Source organism: Salvelinus fontinalis, chromosome 9 (genome assembly GCF_029448725.1).
Source record: "Salvelinus fontinalis isolate EN_2023a chromosome 9, ASM2944872v1, whole genome shotgun sequence".
NCBI lineage: Eukaryota > Metazoa > Chordata > Actinopteri > Salmoniformes > Salmonidae > Salvelinus > Salvelinus fontinalis.
This window is the reverse complement of record NC_074673.1, coordinates 19551061-19561259: the sequence shown is the minus strand read 5'-3', so window position 1 is coordinate 19561259 and position 10199 is coordinate 19551061. Positions and strand designations below refer to the sequence as shown.

Here is a 10199-nt window from a genome sequence, read left to right as displayed (position 1 = left end):
CAGGCTGGTGGAACAATAGGTGCTGTCCACAGAGCTGACTCAGCCCTGTATGTACAATATTATGTATGCTGACCTCTAATGTCTATACCCTCGCTGACTGCGGACACACACACACACACACACACACATGAACAATTGCACGCACGCGCATTCACACATGCGCACACACACAAACACACACCTGAAGATGCTCACAAACACATGATCTACTCTCACATACTCTGTTGAGGAGGTGTCTCAATCAGAAAGAAGTTCAAAAGAGCACATGAAAAGACATGGGGGAAAACATACAGGTACCTGCCAAAATAATGGAAACACTTGAGTCTTAGTCACCAGGTCTCAACCCAACTGAACACTTATGGGAGATTCTGTAGTGGCTCCTGTGTTAGCGATTTCCACCACCATCAACAAATGATGGAATTTCTCGTGGAAGAATGTTGTTGCATCGCTCCAATAGAGTTCCAGAGAATTGTAGAATCTATGCCAAGGTGCATTGAAGCTGTCCTAGCTCGTGGTGGCCCTTATGTTGGTGTTTCCTTTATTTTGGCAGTTACTTGTACATGTTGCATTCATTAATGTATTCTCTATCTCTGCATGTTTAGATTAACAGTCAATACGTACACTATACAGTGATTATCCGAAACTAATCAGACCCCTTCAATTTTTCCACAGTACAGCCTTATTCTAAAATGTATTAAATATTTTTTTGCCCTCATCAATCTACACACAATATCCCATAATGACAAAGTTAAAACAGGTTTTTGATATTTTAGCAAATGTATTAAAAAATAAAAAACTATTCAGACCCTTTGCAATGAGACTTGAAATTGAGCTCAGGTGCATCCGGTTTCCATTGATCATCCTTCAGATGTTTCTACAACTTGATTGGAGTCCACCTGTGGTAAATTTAATTGATTGGAGATGATTTTGAAAGGTCTCACAGTTGATACTGCATGTCAGAGCAAAAACCAAGCCATGGCCGCCTGGCCAAACTGAGCAATCGGGGGAGAAGGGCCTTGGCAAAGGAGGTGACTCATCCCCACAGTTCCTCTGTGGGGATGAGAGAACCTTCCAGAAGGACAACCATCTTTGCAGCACTCCACCAATCAGGCCAGACTGAATTCACTCCTCAGTAAGAGGCACATGACAGCCTGCTTGGAGTTTTCCAAAAGGCACCTAAAGATTCTCTGGTCTGATGAAACCAAGACTGAACTCCAAGCATCACGTCTGGAGGAAACCAGGTACCACTCATCACCTGGCCAATATTATTTCTACGGTGAAGCATGGTGGTGGAAGCATCATGCTGTGAGGATGTTTTTCAGAGGCAGGGACTGGGACACTAGTCAGGACAAGGGGGAAATTAATGGAGCAAATTACAGAGAGATCCTTGATGAAAACCTGCTTCAGACTGGGGCAAAGGTTCACCTTTGGGTCTGAATACTTATTTTAAATGTGATATTTCTATTTAATCTGAAAACTTTCTGAATAAACTGTATCTTCAAAAGTATGTGGACACCCCTTCAAATTAGTGGATTCGGTACTGACAGGTGTATAAATCGAGCACACAGCCATGCAATCTCCATCATTGTTTTGGCACAATGATGCAGAGATGGTCGCCTCAATTTGAGTCCTTAGGAAACTGTGCAGCATTTTGTTTTTTTCTGTATTATTTCTTACATTGTTACCCCAGGAAATCTTAAGTCTTATTACATACATCCGGGAAGAACTATTTGATTTAAGAGCGACGTCAACTTACCAACATTGCGACCAGGAATCCAACTTTCCCGAAGTGGATCCTCTGTTTGGACCATCACCCAGGACAATGGATCTAATCCCAGAAGCCGACCCAAAACGACGGCACCGCAGAAGGGGCAGACGGAGCAGCCAACTGGTCAGGCTCCGTAGACATGCACATCGCCCACCGCTCCAGAGTATACTACTCGCCAATGTCCAGTCTCGTGACAACAAGGTAGATGAAATTTGAGCAAGGCTTGCCTTCCAGAGAGACATCAGAGATTGTAACATTCTCTGTTTCACGGAAACATGGCTCTCTCGCGATATGTTGTTGGAATCGGTTCAGCCACCGGTCTTCTCCATGCATTAAGCTGACAGAGATAAACACCTCTCTGGGAAGAGGAAGGGCAGGGGTATATGCTTCATGATTAACGACTCATGGTGTAATCATAACAACATACAGGAACTCAAGTCCTTATGCTCACCCAACCTAGAATTCCTTACAATCAAATGCCGGCCATATTATCTCCCAAGAGAATTCTCGTCAGTTATAGGTCACAGCTGTGTACATTCCCCCTCAAGCAGACACCACAACAGCCCTCAAGGAACTTCACTGGACTCTATGTAAACTGGAAACCATATATCCTGATGCTGCATTTATTGTAGCTGGGGATTTTCACAAAGCAAAATTGAGAACAACGCTACCTAAATTATTTTAGAATATTGATTGCAGTACTCGGGGGGGTAATACACTTGATCACTGCTACTCTAACTTCCGCAATGCATACAAAGCCCTCCTACCGTCTTATAGGCAGAAACTCAAACAGGATGTAACAGTGACTAGAACCATTCAACGCTGGTCTGACCAATCGGAATCCACACTTCAAGACTCGGTGAGTGAGCTTATAAGGAAGTGCATGGGAGATGTTGTACCCACTGTGACTATTAAAAACGTACCCTAACCAGAAACTGTGGATAGATGGCGGCATTCACGCAAAACTGAAAGCACAAACCACCGCATTTAACCATGGAAAGAGGTCTCGGAATATGGCTGAAAATAAACAGTGTAGTTAGTCCCTCTGCAAGGCAATCAAACAAGCGAAATTACAGAACAGGGACAAAGTGGAGTCGCAATTCAACGGCTCAGACACGAGACGTATGTGGCAGGGTCTATAGGAAATCACGGACGACAAGAAGAAAACCGGCCAAGTCACGGACACCGACGTCACACTTCCAGACAAACTAAACACCTTCTTTGCCCGCTTTGAGGATAATACAGTGCCCCCGTCACGGCCCGCTAATAAGGACTGCGCCCCCCCTCTCCTTTTCCGTGGCCGACGTGAGTAAAACATTTAAATGTGTGAACCCTCGCAGGGCTGCCGGCCCAGACGACATCCCTAGCCGCGTTTTCAGAGTATGCGCAGACCAGCTGGCTGGTGTGTTTACAGACATATTCAAACGCTCCCTGACAGTCTGCTGTCACCACATGCTTCAAGATGGCCACCATTGTTCCTGTACCCAAGAAGGCAAAGATAACTGAACTAAATGACTACCCTTTGCACTCACTTTTGTCATCATGAAGTGCTTTGAGAGACTAGTCAAGGATCATATCACCTCCACCTTACCGATCACCCTAAACCCACTTCAATTTGCATACCACCCCAACAGGTCCACAGACGATGCAATCGCCATCACACTGCACACTGTCCTATCCCATCTGTACAAGAGGAATACATATGTAAGAATGCTGTTCATTGACTACAGCTCAGCATTCAACACCATCGTTTCCTCCAAGCTCATCATCAAGCTGGAGGTCCTGGGTCTCAACCCTGTGCAATTGGGTCCTGGACTTTCTGACGGGCCGCCCCAAAGGTGGTGTAAGTAGGAAACAACATCTCCACTTCACTGACCCCCAACACTGGGACCCCACAAGGATGTGTGCTTAGCCCCCTCCTGTACTCCCTGTTCACCCACGACTGCCTGGCCATGCACGCCACTAACTCAATCATCAAGTTTGCAGACGACACTACAGTAGTGGGCTTGATTACCAACAATGACGAGACAACCTCCAGGAAGGAGGTGAGGGCCCTGGGAGTGTGTCTCACTCAACATCAACAAAATAAAGGAGATGATCGTGGACTTCAAGAAACAGCAGAGGGAGCACCCCCCTATCCATATCGAAGGGACAGCAATGGAGAAGGTGGAAAGTTTTAAGTTCCGAGGCATACACATCACAGACAAACTGAAATGGTCCACCCACACAGACAGTGTGGCGAGGAAGGCGCAGCAGTGCCTCGAAATTTGGCTTGTCACCCAAAACCATGACAAACTTTAACAGATGCACAATCAGGAGCATTCTGTCGGACTGTATCACAGCCTGGTACGGCAACTGCACTGCCCTCAACCACAAGGCTCTCCAGTGGGTGGTGCAGTCTGGGCAAACTAACAGCCCTCCATGACACCTACAGCACCCGATGTCACAGGAAGGCCAAAAAGATCATCAAGAACAACAACCACCTGAGCCACTGCCTGTTCGGAAAGCTACCGTCCAGAAAGTGAGGTCAGTACAGGTGCATCTGGGACCGAGAGACTGAAAAGCAGCTTCTATCTCAAGGCCATCAGACTGCTAAACAGCAATCACTAACTCAGGGAGGCTGCTGCATACATTGAGACCCAATCACTGACCACTTTTATAAATGGGTCACTAGTCACTTTAAACAATGCCACTATAAATAATGCCACATTAATAATGTTTACATATCTTACATTACTCATGTCATATGTACAGTATGTATTGTATTTTATACCATCTATTTCACCTTGCCTATGCCGCTTGCCCATCGCTCATCCATGTATTTACATGTACATATTCTCATTCAGCCCTTTAGATTTGTGTGTATTACAGCTAAAGTCGGAAGTTTACATACACTTAGTTTGGAGTCATTAAAACTCATTTTTCAACCACTCCACACATGTCTTGTTAACAAATTATAGTTTTGTCAAGTCAGTTAGGACATCTACTTTGTGCATGACACAAGTAATTTTTCCAACAATTGTTAACAGACAGATAATTTCACTTATAATTCACTGTATCACAATTCAGGTGGGTCAAAAGTTTACATACATTAAGTTGACTGTGCCTTTAAACAGCTTGGAAACATCCAGAAAATTATGTCATGGCTTTAGAAGCTTCTAGTGGGCTAATTTACTTAATTTGAGTCAATTGGAGGTGTACCTGTTGATGTACCTTCAAACTCAGTGCCTCTTTGCTTGACATCATGGGAAAATCAAAAGAAATCAGCCAAGACCTCAGAAAACATATTGTAGACCTCCACAAGTCTGGTTCATCCTTGGGAGCAATTCCCAAACGCCTGAAGGTACCACGTTCATCTGTACAAATAATAGTTTGCAAGCATAAGCACCATAGGACCACGCAGCCATCATACCGCATAGGAAGGAGACACGTGCTGTCTCCTAGAGATGAACGTACTTTTGTTGCGAAAAGTGCAAATCAATCCCAGAACAACAGCAAAGGACCTTGTGAAGATGCTAGAGGAAACACGTACAAAAGTATATATATCCACAGTAAAATGAGTCCTATATCGACATAACTTGAAAGGCCGCTCAGCAAGGAAGAAGCCACTGCTCCAAAACCGCCATAAAAAAGCCAGACTACGGTTTGCAACTGCACATCGTACTTTTTGGAGAAATATCCTCTGGTCTGATGAAACAAAAATAGAACTGTTTGGCCATAATGACCATCGTTATGTTTGGAGAAAAAAAGGGGATGCTTGCAAGCCAAAGAACACCATCCCAACCGTGAAGCACGGGGGTGGCAGCATCATGTTGTGGGGGTGTTTGCTGCAGCAGGGACTGGTGCACTTCACAAAATAGATGGCATCATGAGGAAAGGAAAATGATGTGGATATATTGAAGCAACATCTCAAGACATCAGTCAGGGAATTAAAGCTTGATCGCAAATGGGTCTTCCAAATGGAGAATGACCCCAAGCATAGTTCCAAAGTTGTGGCAAAATGGCTTAAGGACAACAAAGTCAAGGTATTGGAGTGGCCATCACAAAGCCCTGACCTCAATCCTATAGAAAATGTGTGGGCAGAACTGAAAAAGTGTATGCAAGCAAGGAGGCCTACAAACCTGACTCAGTTGCACCAGCTCTGTCAGGAGGAATGGGACAAAATTCACCCAACTTATTGTGGGAAGTTTGTGGAAGGCTACCTGAAACGTTTGACCCAAGTTAAACAATTTAAAGACAATGCTACCAAATACTAATTGAGTGTATGTAAACTTCTGACCCACTGGGAATGTGATGGAAGAAATCAAAGCTGAAGTAAATCATTCTCTCTACTCTTATTCTGATATTTCACATTCTTAAAATAAAGTGTTGATCCTGACTAACCAAAGACAGGGAATTTTTACTAGGATTAAATGTCAGGAATTGTGGAAAAACTGAGTTTAAATGTATTTTGCTAAGGTGTATGTAAACTTCCGACTTCAACTGTAGGTAGTTGTTGGGGAATTGTTAGATTACTTGTTAGATATTACTGCACAAGCATTTTGCTACACTCGCATTAACATCTGCTAACCATATGTATGTGACCAATCAAATTTGATTTGATCAAACATTGGCAGTAGAATGGCCTTACTGAAGAGCTCAGTGACTTTCAGCGTGGTATCGTCATAAGATGCCACCTTTCCATCAAGTCAGTTTGTCAAAATTCTCTCCCGCTAGAGCTGCCACGGTCAACTGTAAGTGCTGTTATTGTGAAGTGGAAATGTCTAGAAGCAACAGCGGCTCAGAACGGGATCTCAGAGTGCTGAAGCACGTAGCGCATAAAAATTGTCTATCCTCGGTTGCAACACTCACTGCTGAGTTCCAAACTGCCACTGGAAGCAACGTCAGCAAAACAACTGTTCGTAGGGATCTTCATGAAATGGGTTTCCATGGCTGAGCAGCCGCACACAAGCCTAAGATCACCATACACAATGCCAAGCGTCAGCTTGCTGCCATTGAACTTTGGAGCAGTGGAAACGTGTTCTCTGGAGTGATGAATCACACTCCACTATCTGGCAGTCCGACAGAAGAATCTTGGTTTAGCAGATTCCAGGAGAAAGCTGCTTGCCCCAATGCATAGTGCCAACTGTAAAGTTTGGTGGAAGAGGAATAATGGTCTGGGGCTGTTTTTCATGGTTCGGGCTAGGCCCCTTATTTCCAGTGAAGTGAAATCTTAACGCTACAGCATGCAATGACATTCCAGATGATTCTGTGCTTCCAACTTTGTGGCAACAGTTTGGGGAAGACCTTTCCTGTTTCAGCATGACAATGCCCCCGTGTACAAAGCGAGGTACATACAGAAATGGTTTGTCGCGATCGGTGTGGAGGTACTTGACTGGCCTGCACAGAGCCCTGACCTCAACTCCCATCGAACACCTTTGGGATGAATTGGAACGCCGACTATGAGCCAGGCCTAATCGTCCAACATCAGTGCCCGACCTCACTAATGCTGGTGTGGTTGAATGGAAGTGAGCCCCCGCAGTCATGTTCCAACATCTAATGGAAAACCTTCCCAGAAGAGTGGAGGCTGTTATAGCAGCAAAGGGGAGACCAACTCCATATTAATGCCCATGATTTTGGAATGAGATGTTCGATGAGCACACGTCCACATACTTTTGGTCATGTCATTCAGGGGTCAGTATCTATCCAGTCATATGGTCAATCTTTGTAGATTCATTTTTAATGTTTTCTTGAATGTGAATTTATTTTTCACTTGTGTTTGAGGGTGTCTGGAGAGGGTTTTGTGAAAATAGGTGTTGAGGAATGTATGTTATCTTGCCCCCCCCCCCCCCCCCCCATTCCTTGAGGAATCCTGCCGCTTTATGGGATTAGGAGGTGAGGAGGGGTGAGGAGAGAGTGCCTGGGTGAGAGTGTGAGAGGCTGAGAAAAGGGGGGTCTCTAAACAAAGGAGGGAATGAGATAGTGAAGGAGAAGAATAAGGGAGAATCCACTAAAGGACAGAGGAGAAGAAATTAATGTGAGGCAACTCTTTCTTTTTCTCCGCTCTCCGTCCTGTCTTTCCTTATTCCCTCTCCTCTCTTGCTGATTCCCCCCTCTCCCTCCCTTATCTCCCTCTCTCTCCTCTATTTGTCTTTTACCCCTCCTCTCTTTGTATTTCTCTCCTCCTTTATCTCTTTCTCTCTCTCTCTCTCTCTCTCCTCTATGTGTCACTTACCTCTCTTCCCTCTGTTTCCCTCCCCCCTTATCTCTCTCTCTCCTCTATTTGTCTCTTCCCCCTCCTCTCTCTCTCTCCAATTCCCTCCCTCCCTCCACTTCTCCTTCTCATTCCATGTCCTTCACTCCTTTCCACTGGGTATTGAAGTACAGAAACATTATATATATTTTTTGATTGTTTAATATTAACTCAGCAAAGGATTTTGGTGCAAAAAATAAGTCTAGCTAAATAATAGATTATGCTCAACAGTTAATGATATGCAGTTGTTTTTGCAGGAATTTGATGCATCCTAGGATACTTCAACAGTCATGAAATAATAGATAACACACTAGAGGACACACATACACAGAAAGACAATCACACACAAACTCAGGCACACACATTCACACACAAGCATGCACACACTCAGACAAACACACACTTGTTTATCTGGTAAGCACTGAGGCATCACTGACAGTCATGGCAATATGTCTCAGCTCAGCTCAGTGAAGCAGGAAAGACAGCCCTGTCTACAATTAACTAACCTAAACAACACTGCTCCCTGTGTCTGTGTGTGTGTGTGTGCGTGCGTGCGTGCGTGCGTGTGATTTTGTCTGTGTGTGTAAGTGTGTGTGTGCACATCATTTTTTATCCATGTGTTTTACCCGTGTATGCGTGAGTGTGTAGTTGTGTAGTTGTATTGAAATCAGAGTGTGGGTTTTTGAGTAACTGACTGTGTGCTGCAGGGTCTCTAATACATCACCCTGTGTCGTGACTCTCACTGTCTCATCCCCCTTAATCTATCCAACTGTCTTTGTCTCTCTTTCCCTCTCTGTCTCTTTCTCTCTCTTTTTCTCTCTCCCCCCATTCTCTCCCTTTCCACCTCTCTGTGTTGATTTGGTGATAAGGTTTTAGTCAGGGTCAGAGAGAGATAGATAGAGAGAGAGAGGGAAAGAGATAGGGGGATGGATAGGGGTAGAGTTAAGGCCAGGGTCAGGCCATCAGTGAATCTGTTGTTATTTATTGTGACACCTCTCTCTCACACACACAGACACACATGCACATGCAGACAAACACACATGCACACGCAGACACACACAGACACACACACACACACACACACACAGACACACCTGCGCACAACCACATCGCCAAGTGGACATTCATCTGGGGATGACATTTTATCATTTACTGCAGGTAGGAGAGATAAAAAAGGGAGAAAGAGATTATTGGAGAGAGGGAAGGGGGAGAGGACAGAGGGATGAAGGGAAGGGAAAGAGAAGGGGAGAAGGAGGGAGACACTGATTGAGAGAATGAGAGCGAGAAAGAAAAGGATATTGATTGAATTCATTAACTCAACAATGAGTGATGTATTTAACATTTACATTAGAGTTATTTAGAGTATGCTCTTATCCAGAGTGACTTACAGTTAGTGCATTCATTCAGCTAGGTGGGACAACCACATATCTCAGTCGTAATTACATGTTTTAAGTAGCTATCAGCAAAGTCAGAGCTAGTAAGGGGGAAAAAGTCTAGTACGAATGTTAGTTCACAAAATAGAGGGGGGGTTGCTGTGGCATTATTTAAGATATTCTTTGAAGAGGTAAGGTTTCAGATGTTTTCGGAAGATGGACAGGGACTCTGCTGTCCTAGCTTCAGGGGGGAAGCTGGTTCCACCATTGGGGTGCCAGGACAGAAAATAACATTGACGAGGCTTAGCGGGAGGTCCAGGGGTGGGAGGTCCAAGAGACCAGAGGTGGCAGAACAGAGTACTCGGTTGCGGTGTAGAATTTGAGCATAGCCTGAAGGTAGGCAGGGGCAGTTCCTCTTCCTGTTCCGTAGGAAAGTACCATGTTCTTGTAGTGGATGCAAGCTTTGACTGGATGCCAGTGGAGTGTCCGTAGGACAGGGGGAAACTTAGGGAGATTGAATACCAGGCACGCTGCAGCGTTCTGGATAAATTGCAGGGGTTTGCTGGCACAAGTGGGGAGCCCAGCCAACAACGAGTTGCAGTATTCCAGATAGGAGATGACAAGTGCCTGGATTAGGACTTGCGCTGCTTCCTGTGTGAGGTAGGGTCGTACTCTACGGATGTTGTAAAGCTTGAACATGCAGGAGCGAGTCACTGCTTTGATGTTTGCAGAGAACAACAGGGTGTTGTCCAGGCTCAAGGTTCTCTGCACTCTGGGAGGGGGACACTGTGGGGTTGTCATCCGTGATGGAGAGGTCTTGGAGCAG

At 44.9% G+C, this 10199-nt stretch overlaps 1 protein-coding gene across 6 annotated transcripts in view; it reads left to right on the top strand.

Annotated features, from left to right (window-relative positions):
* LOC129862219 (SH3 and multiple ankyrin repeat domains protein 3-like) overlaps window positions 1-10199 on the top strand; it is a 423372-nt gene that overhangs the window by 344308 nt on the left and 68865 nt on the right. The window lies entirely within an intron of this gene.